This window comes from Triticum dicoccoides, chromosome 3B (genome assembly GCF_002162155.2).
Source record: "Triticum dicoccoides isolate Atlit2015 ecotype Zavitan chromosome 3B, WEW_v2.0, whole genome shotgun sequence".
Classification (NCBI taxonomy): domain Eukaryota; kingdom Viridiplantae; phylum Streptophyta; class Magnoliopsida; order Poales; family Poaceae; genus Triticum; species Triticum dicoccoides.
Genome location: NC_041385.1, coordinates 87,511,336 through 87,523,496, shown reverse-complemented (window position 1 = coordinate 87,523,496; position 12,161 = coordinate 87,511,336).

The following is a 12,161-nucleotide window of genomic DNA, read 5'->3' as shown; positions in this document are numbered from 1 at the left end:
GCGCGCCGGACACCTCGTCATTTAAGCCTGGTTCAGGGGCTACCGAGGGAGTCCTTGATTAAGGGGTCCTCGGCCGTCCGGACTATGTGACATGGGCCGGACTAATGGGCTATGAAGATACAAGACAGAAGACTTCTTCCCGTGTCTGGATGGGACTCTACTTGGCATGGAAGGCAAGCTTGGCGTTCGGATATGAAGATTCCTTTCTCTGTAACCGACTTTGTACAATCCTAGCCCCCTCCGTGTCTATATAAACCAGAGGGTTTAGTCCGTAGGGCACAATCATAATCATACAGGCTAGACTTCTAGGGTTTAGCCCTTACGATCCCGTGGTAGATCAACTTGTAATACTCATATTCATCAAGATGAATCAAGCAGGAAGTAGGGTATTACCTACATAGAGAGGGCCCAGACCTGGGTAAACATCGTGTCCCCTTTCTCCTGTTACCATCGACCTTAGACGCCCAGTTCGGGACCTCCTACCCGAGATCCGCCGGTTTTGACACCGATAGGCGCCACACAAGTTGACGACAATCTCTTAGCCGTGTGTGGCGCCCCTCTCCACAGTTTCTTCCCTCGGTCATATTTTCGTAGTTCTTAGGTGAAGCCCTGCGGAGATAGCATCACCACCACCGTCACCACACTGTTGTGCTGCCGAAACTCATCCACTACTTCACCGTCTTGCTGGATCAAGAAGGCGAGGACGTCACCGAGCTGAACGCATGTGATACGTCTCCGTTGTATCTACTTTTCATAATGCTTTTCCTCTTGTTTTGGACTCTAATTTGCATGATTTGATTGAAACTAACTCGAACTGACGCTCTTTTGAGTAGGACTACCATGGTGTTGTTTTTGTGCAGAAATGAAACTTCTCGGATTGGAACAAAACTTTGCGAGGAAGTTTTATACAAATAAAGATAATTTCTGGAGCCAAGAACCACCAGAGGGGGGCACCTGGGTGGGCATAAGCCACCAGGGCGCGCCCACCCCTCCAGGCGTGCCCAGGTCGGTTGTCCCCACCTGGTGGACCCGCAGACCCTGAAATCGACGCTATAAAATCACATATTTCTAGAAAAAAATGAGGGAGGAAGAATTATCGCGTTTCATGAGACGGAGCCGCCGCCACCTCCTATTCTTCATCGGGAGGCCAGATCTAGAGTCCATTTAGGGCTCTAGAGAGGGGGATCTTCGATATTCATCATCACCAACCCTTCTCCATCGCTAATTCCATGATGCTCCCCACCAGCAGTGAGTAATTCCTTCATAGGCTCGCTGGTCGGTGAGGAGTTGGATGAGATTCATCATGTAATCGAGTTAGTTTTGTTAGAGCTTGAACCCTAGCATCCATTATGTTTTGAGATTGATGTTGTTATGACTTTGCCAGGCTTAATGCTTGTCACTTTGGGCCCGGGTGCCATGTTTTCAGATCTGAACTGTTTATGTTATCATCATTATATCTATGTTCTAGATCCGATCTAGCAAGTTATAGTCACCTACTACGTGTTATGATCCGGCAACCCTGGAGTGACAATAGTCGGGACACTTCCCGGTGATGACCGTAGTTTGAGGAGTTCATGTATTCATCATGTGTTAATGCTCTGTTCCGGTTCTCTATTAAAAGGAGGCCTTAATATCCCTTAGTTTACAATAGGACCCCGCTGCCACAGGAGGGTAGGACAGAAGATGTCATGCAATTTCTTTCCATAAGTGTCTATGACTATTTACGGAATATGTGCCTACATTATATTTATGAACTGGAGCTAGTGCCACATCGCCCTAGGTTATGACTGTTATATGATGAATATCATCCAACAAATTGTCGATCCAATGCCTATGATTTTCCTACATGTTGATCTTTCTAAGTTACTACTGCTGCTGTTACTATCGTTGCTGCTACAAAACCATTACTATCACTATTACCGTTACTGTTGCTGCTACCACTACTATCAAAGCTATCATATTACTGTGCTACTGATCACTTTGTTGCAGATAATTAATCTCTAGGTACGATTGAATTGACAACTCAGTTGCTAATACTTGCAAATATTCTTTGGCTCCCCTTGTGTCGGATCTATACATTTGAGTTGAATACTCTACCCTCGAAAACTGTTGTGATCCCCTATACTTGTGGGTTATCAAGACCTTTTTCTGGCGCTATTGCCGGGGAGCATAGCTATATTTGTTGAGTCACTTGGGATTATTATCAAATTATCACTATGAAGAATCTGAAGGAAGCTAAGACTAAGATTTTTCCCTCTAAGGCGAGCGGAGGTAAGGAACTGTCATCTAGCTCTGCACTTGATTCACCTTACGCTATAAGTAAACTTGCAACACCACCACATGCTATCAATTCTGATATGTCGCAAGTTATTGATGATGCTACTTCTGCTATGAATGCTACTCATGATGATGCTAGTACCTTGCTTGATGATGTGCCACTAGGTGAATTTCTTGATGAACAAGTTGCTAGAACTAGAGCTTTTGAGAATGTTGAAACTGATGAAGAGCTTGGAACTAAAAATCTTGAAACACCTATTAGAACTAGCCCTCCTAGATATGAATTGCCAAAGGTACTGGAAGGTTATGTTATGGATGAGGAGGCAACTAGGGATATTCTTGCTTGGAAGGATAGAGATGATCTAGAAAAATTATTATGCGACTATAAAGAAAAAACTTTGAATGCTAAAACGAGATGTGATCCTCAGTTTGCTACTTCACCTATCTTTGTTGACGATAAGGATTATGAATTCTCTATCAACCTAGAGTTGATTACTTTGGTTGAATCTGATCCTTTCCATGGTTCTGAAACTGAAACTGTTGTGGCACATCTTACTAAGTTGAATGACATAGCCACCCTTTTTTCTCATGATGTGAAAATTTGCTATTATTATATTCTAAAATTATCTCCACTCTCATTAAATGGTGATGCTAAAGCTTGGTACAATACTCTTGCTCCTAGTTGTGTACGTACTCCCCAGGACATGATTTATTACTTCTCTTAAAAATATTTCCCTGCTCATAAGAAACAAGCTGCCTTATAGGAAATATTTAACTTTGTGCAAATTGAAGAAGAGAGTCTCTCATAAGCTTGGGGGAGGCTTCTCCAATTTCTTAATGCTTTGCATGATCATCCTCTTAAGAAAAATGAAATACTTCATATCTTCTATAATGGACTAACCAATGCTTCTAGGGATTTCCTAGATAGTTGTGCTGGTTGTGTTTTCAGGGAACAAACTATTGGGCAAGCTGAAGAATTATTGAATAACTTATTGAAAATTTATGATGATTGGACTCTTCCTGAACCTCCTCCTAAACCCACTCCGAAGAAGAGGGGTATCTTATATCTCAGTCCTGAAGATATGCAAGAGGCAAAGAAATTTGTGAGAGAAAAAGGTATTAAAGCTGAGGATGTCAAAAATTTACCTCCTATTGAAGAAATACATGGGCTTGATACACCACCACCACCTAAGGTGGTAGAGGTAAATTCTCTAATGAAATTCAGTGATAATGATAATCCTCACAATATGCACCCTAGCCAATGCCTATATGAGTTTGAAAACTACATTAGAAAGCAAGATCACTTCAATGAAAAAATGTTATGAAACAACTTAAATACAACTCTGATATGATTGCTCGCTTGAGTGACTTGTTATTTAGAATCTCAAATGATGTTAGAGGTGTAGGGAAGCATGCTTCTATGGTTCAAACTCAATTAGAACAAGTGGCTAAATCTCAAAGAGAGTTGCTTGATGAAATGAACAATAATATAAGTGACTTTATTGTTAGAGTAGCAGCTAGAGGAGGTAAAATGACTTAGGAACCACTTTATCCTGAGGGACACCCAAAGAGAATTGAACAAGATTCTCAAAGAATTAACACTGATGCACCTAGTCCTTCTAAAAAGAAAAAGAAGAAGAAAAAGGATAGGACTTTGCATGCCTCTAGTGAACGTGAAGAAGAAAAACCTCCTGATAATGATATGAAGTTTCTGTCTCTGATGCTGAAACTCAATCTGGTAGTGAACACTCACCCTCCGATAATGAAAAAGATGATGATGAGGTTCATGAAGACACCTAACCAAATAGACCCAAACAATGATGTTGAAATAGAACTAGTTGTTGATCTTGATAACCCACAACCAAAGAATAAAATGAAGGAAATATGCCCTAGAGGCAATAATAAAGTTATTATTTATTTCCTTAATTCATGATAAATGTTTATTATTCATGCTAGAATTGTATTAACCGGAAACTTAGTACATGCGTGAATACATAGACAAAACATATAGTCCCTAGTATGCCTCTACTTGACTAGCTCATTAATCAAAGATGGTTATGTTTCCTATCCATAGACATGTGTTGTCATTTCATGAACGGGATCACATCATTAGGAGAATGATGTGATGGACATGACCCATTCGTTAGCTTAGCACTATGATCGTTACAGTTTCATTGCTACTGCTTTCTTCATGACGTATACAAGTTCCTCGGACTATGAGATTATGCAACTCCCGAATACCTGAGGAACACTTTGTGTGATACCAAACATCACAGCGTAAATGGGTGATTATAAAGGTGCTCTACAGGTGTCTTCAAAGGTGTTTGTTGGGTTGGCATAGATCGAGATTAGGATTTGTCACTCCATGTTTCGGAGAGGCATCTCTGGGCCCTCTCGGTAATACTCATCACTATAAGCCTTGCAAGCATTGTGACTAATGAGTTAGTTGTGGGATGAAGTATCACAGGACGAGTAAAGAGACTTGCCAGTAATGAGATTGAACTAGGTATGATGATACCGCCGATTGAATCTCGGGCAAGTAACATACCGATTACAAAAGGAACAACATATGTTGTTATGCGGTTTGACCAATAAAGATCTTCGTAAAATATGTAGGAACAAATATGGGCCTCCAGGTTCCACAATTTTTTATTAACCGGAGATGAGTCTCAGTCATGTCTACATAGTTCTCGAACCCGTAGGGTCCGCACACTTAACATTCGATGACGATCAGTATTACGAGTTTATGTGATTTGATGTACCAAAGGTTGTTCAGAGTCCCAGATGTGATCACGGACATGATGAGGAGTCTCGAAATGATTGAGACATATAGATTGATATATTGGACGGCTATGTCCGGACACCGGAAGTGTTCCGGAGAAGCTTCAGGTAAAACCGGAGTACCGGGGGTTACCGGAACCCCCACGGGAAGCTATTGGGCCTCATGGGCCTTAGTGAAGAAGAGAGAGGGCCAGCGAGGAGGTGGCACGCACCCCCCTTGTCCTAATCCGAATTGCACAAGGGGAGGGGGCGGCGCCCCCCTCCTTCCTTCTCTCCTCCTCCTCCTTCCCCCCTTCTCCTTGTTGGAATAGGAAAGGGGGGCCGAAACCTACTTGGAGTAGGATTGCCCCCCCTTGGCGCGCCTCCTCCCCTGGACGGCCTCCTCCTCCCTCCCTCCTTTATATACGGGGGAGGGGAACCCCATAGAAACACAAGTTGATCAAGTTGATCTTTTAGCCGTGTATGGTTCCCCCCTCCACAGATTTCCACCTCGGTCATATCGTCGTAGTGCTTAGGCGAAGCCCTGCGCCGGTAACTTCATCATCCGTCACCACGTCGTCATGCTGACAGAACTCTCCCTCAGCCTCAACTGGATCTAGAGTTCAAGGGACGTCACCAAGCTAAATGTGTGCAGATCGTGGAGGTGTCGCGCGTTCCGTACTTGATCGGTTGGATATTAACTTCAACTCTTCGAACATCTCATATGCTCCATGACGTTCAAAACGTTTTTGAAGTCCCGATTCTAAGTCGTAAAGCATGGCACACTGAACTATCGATTAGTCATCAGCTTTGCTTTGCCAGACCTTCTTAACGTCATCAATAGGATCTGCAGCAGGCCTGGCACCTAGCGGTGCTTCCAGGACGCAGTTCTTCTATGCAGCAATAAGGATAATCCTCAAGTTACGGACCCAGTCCATGTAGTTGCTGCCACCATCGTTCAACTTAGCTTTCTATAGGAACGCATTAAAATTCAAAGGAATGGTAATAATATAGACATGCAAAATAACTATCAGGACTAGTTCATGATAAATTAAAGTTCAATTAATCATATTACTTAAGAACTCCCACTTAGATAGACATCCCTCTAGTCATCTAAGTGATCACATGATCCAAATCAACTAAACCATGTCCGATCATCATGTGAGATGGAGTAGTTTTCAATGGTGAACATCACTATGTTGATCATATCTACTATATGATTCACGTTCGACCTTTCGGTCTCAGTGTTCCGAGGCCATATCTGCATATGCTAGGCTCGTCAAGTTTAACCTGAGTATACTGCATGTGCAAAACTGGCTTGCACCCATTGTATGTGAACATAAAGCTTATCACACTCGATCATCACGTGGTGTCTCGGCACGACGAACTGTAGCAATGGTGCATACTCAGGGAGAACACTTGTACCTTGAAATTTAGTAAGGGATCATCTTATAATGCTACCGCCGTACTAAGCAAAATAAGATGCATAAAAGATAAACATCACATGCAATCAAAATATGTAACATGATATGGCCATCATCATCTTGTGCTCGTGATCTCCATCATCGAAGCATTGTCATGATCTCCATCGTCACCGGTGCGACACCTTGATCTCCATCGTAGCATCGTTTTCATCTCGCCAACTATTGTTATTACGACTATCGCTACCGCTTAGTGATAAAGTAAAACAATTACATGGCGATTGCATTGCATACAATAAAGCAAGAACCATATGGCTCCTGCTAGTTGCCGATAACTTTGTTACAAAACATGATCATCTCATACAACAATTTATATCACATCATGCCTCGACCATATCACATCATAGCAAGCCCTGCAAAAACAACTTAGACGTCCTCTACTTTGTTGTTGTAAGTTTTACGTGGCTGCTACGGGCTTCTAGCAAGAACCGTTCTTACCTATGCATCAAAACCACAACGATTTTTCGTCAAGTGTGCTGTTTTAACCTTCAACAAGGACTGGGCGTAGTCACACTCGATTCAACTAAAGCCATATAATGTTACATATTTTGATTACATGTGATGTTTATCTTTTATGCATCTTATTTTGCTTAGTACGGCGGTAGCATTATAAGATGATCCGTTACTAAATTTCAAGGTACAAGTGTTCTCCCGGAGTATGCACCATTGCTATAGTTCGTCGTACCGAGACACCATGTGATGATCGGGTGTGATAAGCTTTACGTTCACATACAACGGGTGCAAGCCAGTTTTGCACACGCAGAATACTCAGGTTAAACTTGATGAGCCTAGCATATGCATATATGACCTCGGAACAATGAGACCGAAAGGTCGAACGTGAATCATATAGTAGATATGGTCAACATAGTGATGTTCACCATTGAAAACTACTCCATCTCACATGATGATCGGACATGGTTTAGTTGATTTGTATCACATGATCACTTAGATGACTAGAGGGATGTTTCTCTAACTGGGAGTTCTTAAGTAATATGATTAATTGAACTTTAATTTATCATGAACTAGTCCTGATAGTTATTTTGCATGTCTATGTTATTACCGTTCCTTTGAATTTTAATGCGTTCCTAGAGAAAGCTAAGTTGAAAGATGATGGAAGCAACTACACGGACTGGTCCTTAACTTGAGGATTATCCTCATTGCTGCACAAAAGAATTACGTCCTGGAAGCACCGCTAGGTGCCAGGCCTGCTGCAGATGCTACTGATGACGTTAAGAACGTCTGGCAGAGCAGAGCTGATGACTACTCGATAGTTCAGTGCGCCATGCTTTATAGCTTAGAATCGGGACTTCAAAGACGTTTTGAATGTCATGGAGCATATGAGATGTTCCAAGAGTTGAAGTTAATATTTCAAGCAAATTCCCGAGTTGAGAGATATGAAGTCTCCAACAAGTTCTACAACTGCAAAATGGAGAAATATAGTTCTATCAGTGAACACATTCTCAGAATGTATGGGTACCATAAACACTTGACTCAGTTGGGAGTTGATCTTCCAGTTGATTTTGTCATTGACAGAGTTCTTTAATCACTGCCACCAAGCTATAAAGGCTTCGTGATGAACTATAATATGCAAGGGATGAACAAGACTATTCCCGAAGTCTTCGCGATACTAAAAGCTGCGCAGGTAGAGATCAAAAAGGAGCATCAAGTGTTGATGGTCAACAAGACCACTAGTTTCAAGAAAAAGGGCAAAGGGAAGAAGGGGAACTTCAAGAAGAATGGCAAAAAGGTTGCTTCTCAAGAGAAGAAACCCAAGTCTGGACCTAAGCCTGAAACTGAGTGCTTCTACTGTAAAAGGACTGGTCACTGGAAGCGGAACTGCCCCAAGTGTTTGGCGGATAAGAAGGATGGCAAAGTGAAAGGTATATTTGATATACATGTTATTAATATGGACCTTACTAATGCTCATAGTAGCACCTGGGTATTTGATACTGGTTATGTTGCTCATATTTGCAACTCGAAACAGGGGCTACAGATTAAACAAAGATTGGCTAACGACGAGGTGACGATGCACGTGGGAAATGGTTCCAAGGTTGATGTGATCGCCGTTGGCACACTACCTCTACATCTACCATAGGGATTAGTTTTAGACCTAAATAATTGTTATTTGGTACCAGTGTTAAGCATGAACATTATACCTAGATCTTGTTTGATGCGAGACGGTTATTCATTTAAATCAGAGAATAGTGGTTGTTCTATTTATATGAGTAATATCTTTTATGGTCATGCACCCTTGCTGAGCGGTCTATATTTGTTGAATCTTGATAGTTATGATACACATATTCATAGTATTGAAGCCAAAAGATGCAAAGTTAATAATGACAGTGCAACTTATTTGTGGCACTATTGTTTGGGTCATATCGATGTAAAGCGCATGAAGAAACTCCATACTGATGGAATTTTGGAATCACTTGATTATGAATCACTTGGTGCTTGCGAGCCGTGCCTCATGGGCAAGATGACTAAAACTCCGTTCTCCGGAACAATGGAACGAGCTACTGACTTATTGAAAATAATACATACCGATGTATGCGGTCCAATGAGTATTGAAGCTTGTTCCGGGTATCGTTATTTTCTTACCTTTACAGATGATTTGAGTAGATATGGTTATATCTACTTGATGAAACATAAGTCTGAAAATTTTGAAAAGTTCAAAGAATTTCAGAGTGAAGTGCAAAAACATCGTAACAAGAAAATAAAGTTTCTACGATCTGATCGTGGAGGAGATTATTTGAGTTACGAGTTTGGTCTTCATTTGAAACAACATCGGATAGTTTCACAACTAACGCCACCTGGAAAACCATAGCGAAATGGTGTGTCTGAACATCGTAACCGTACTTTATTGGATATGGTGCGATCAATGATGTCTCTTACTTATTTTCCGCTATCATTTTTGGGTTATGCTTTAGAGACGGCTGCATTCACTTTAAATAGGGCACCATCAAAATCCGTTGAGATGATGCCTTATGAACTGTGGTTTGGCAAGAAACCAAAGTTGTTGTTTCTTAAAGTTTGGGGCTACGACGCTTATGTGAAAAAGCTTCAACCTGATAAGCTCGAACCCAAATCGGGGAAGTGCGTCTTCATAGGATACCCAAAGGAAACTGTTGGGTACACCTTCTATCACAGATCTGAAGGCAAAATCTTTGTTGCTAAGAATGGATCCTTTCTAGAGAAGGAGTTTCTCTCGAAATAAGTGAGTGGGAGGAAAGTAGAACTTGATGAGGTAATTGTACCTTCTCCCTTATTGGAAAGTAATTCATCACAGAAACCAGTTCCAGTAATTCCTACACCAATTAGTGAGGAAGTTAATGATGATGATCATGAAGCTTCAGATCAAGTTACTACCGAACCTCGTAGGTCTTCCAGAATAAGATCCGCACCAGAGTGGTACGGTAATCCTGTTCTGAAAGTCATGTTACTAGACCATGATGAACCTAAAAACTATGAGGAAGCGATGATGAGCCCAGATTCCGCAAAATGGCTTGAGGCCATGAAATATGAGGTGGGATCCATGTATGAGAACAAAGTGTGGACTTTGGTGGACTTTCCCGATGATCGGCAAGCCATAGAAAATAAATGGATCTTTAAGAAGAAGACCGACGCAGACGGTAATATTACTGTTTAAAAAGCTCTACTTGTTGTGAAAGGTTTTTGACAAGTTCAAGGAGTTGACTATGATGAGACTTTATCACCCGTAGCGATGTTTAAGTCTATCCAAATCATGTTAGCAATTGCCGCATTTTATGATTATGAAATTTTGCAAATGGATGTCAAAACTGCATTGCTGAATGGATTTCTGGAAGAAGAGTTGTATATGATGCAACCAAAAGGTTTTGTCAATCCAAAAGGTGCTAACAAAGTGTGCAAGCTCGTGCGATCCATTTATGGACTGGTGCAAGCCTCTCGGAGTTGGAGTAAACGCTTTGATAGTGTGATCAAAGCATATGGTTTTATACAGACTTTTGGAGGAGCATGTATTTACAAGAAACTGAGTGGGAGCTCTGAAGCATTTCTAATATTATATGTGGATAACATATTGTTGATTGGAAATGATATAGAATTTCTAGATAGCATAAAGGGATACCTGTGTCGGTGTCAAAATCGGCGGATCGCGGGTAGGGGGTCCCGAACTGTGCGTCTAAGGCTAATGGTAACAGGAGGCAAGGGACACAATGTTTACCTAGGTTCGGGCCCTCTCGATGGAGGTAATACCCTACTTCCTGCTTGATTGATCTTGATGATATGAGTATTACAAGAGTTGATCTACCACGAGATCGTAGAGGCTAAACTTTAAAAGCTAGCCTATGATTATGATTATGGCTATCCTACAGACTAAACCCTCCGGTTTATATAGACACCAGAGGGGGCTAGGGTTACAAGAGTCGGTTACAGAGAAGGAGATGTACATATCCGAATTGCCAAGCTTGCCTTCCATGCAAAGGAGAGTCCCACCCGGACACGGGACAAAGTCTTCAATCTTGTATCTTCATAGTCCAACAGCCCGGCCAAAGTATATAGTCCGGCTGTCCGAGGACCCCTAATCCAGGACTCCCTTAGTAGCCCCTGAACTAGGCTTCTATGATGGTGAGTCCAGCGTGCAGATTGTCTTCGGCATTGCAAGGCGGGTTCTTCTCCAAAATCCCTGAGTACCTGTTGTAACGAGCAGTGTCCGACTTCCCATCAATGTTGCACTCCTCGGCTTTTGTGCTTTAATAATGGCTATCTCCACATGTCGAGCGAATGCGAGAAGTCGGGGCATTTTTACATTTGCCACCCTTACCCTGTAAGTAAATTGTCTATAAAAGAGACAGGGATCCTCAGATCCAAATCACACCATCCTCTCCCAGCTAGTATCCATCAGAGCATGGCTGGAAGAATCCATCCCATCATGGCCAGCCGTCGCGGCTCCTCCTCTCGCTCCCATAGCACCAAGCCAGGTAACTGGGAGAAGTGTTTCGTCCCCCATAGCCGATTGGTAGAGTTGCAAACCCAAGGGTTTCTCCCGCTTGCATACATGGTCCCTGTTCGAGCCGGACTAGCCACTTACAATGGCGGGGAGCAAGCAGAGAGTTTTCTCAACCCATCCAAGGGGGAACTGATATGCCTTGTCCCTTACTTGCTGATGGGACTCGGATTTCCAATCCATCCGTTCCTCCGTGGGCTCCTGGAGTTCTATGGCCTCCAGCTGCATAACTTCACTCCTGCCTCCATACTACACATCGCTGGCTATGTCGCCTTCTGTGAGCTATTTCTGGGCTGCAAAGCTCATTTCGAGCTATGGAAGAGGCTATTATGCCTCATACCCCGCACTCAGGAGGGGTCGATATATCAAGTGGGCGGAGCCGAAATATGGCGCATCGCCGGGACTGGATACCTGTCTGGTACTCCGAAGAAGACGTCTGAAGACTGGCCTTCGGAGTGGTTTTATATGGAGGGCGTCCCTCTTCCGGACCCTATTTGGATGGGCCTTCCCGAGTTTGCTAATGCCCCATTAAAGAAACGCCACAGCTGGCGCCCTCAGAGCCCCGGGAGGAAGATAACAGAGAGGTCCTTTTCCTGATGGATAGGATAAAAACGCTGGCCAAATCAGGAGTGACAATAATTGAGGTTATGTCGATATGT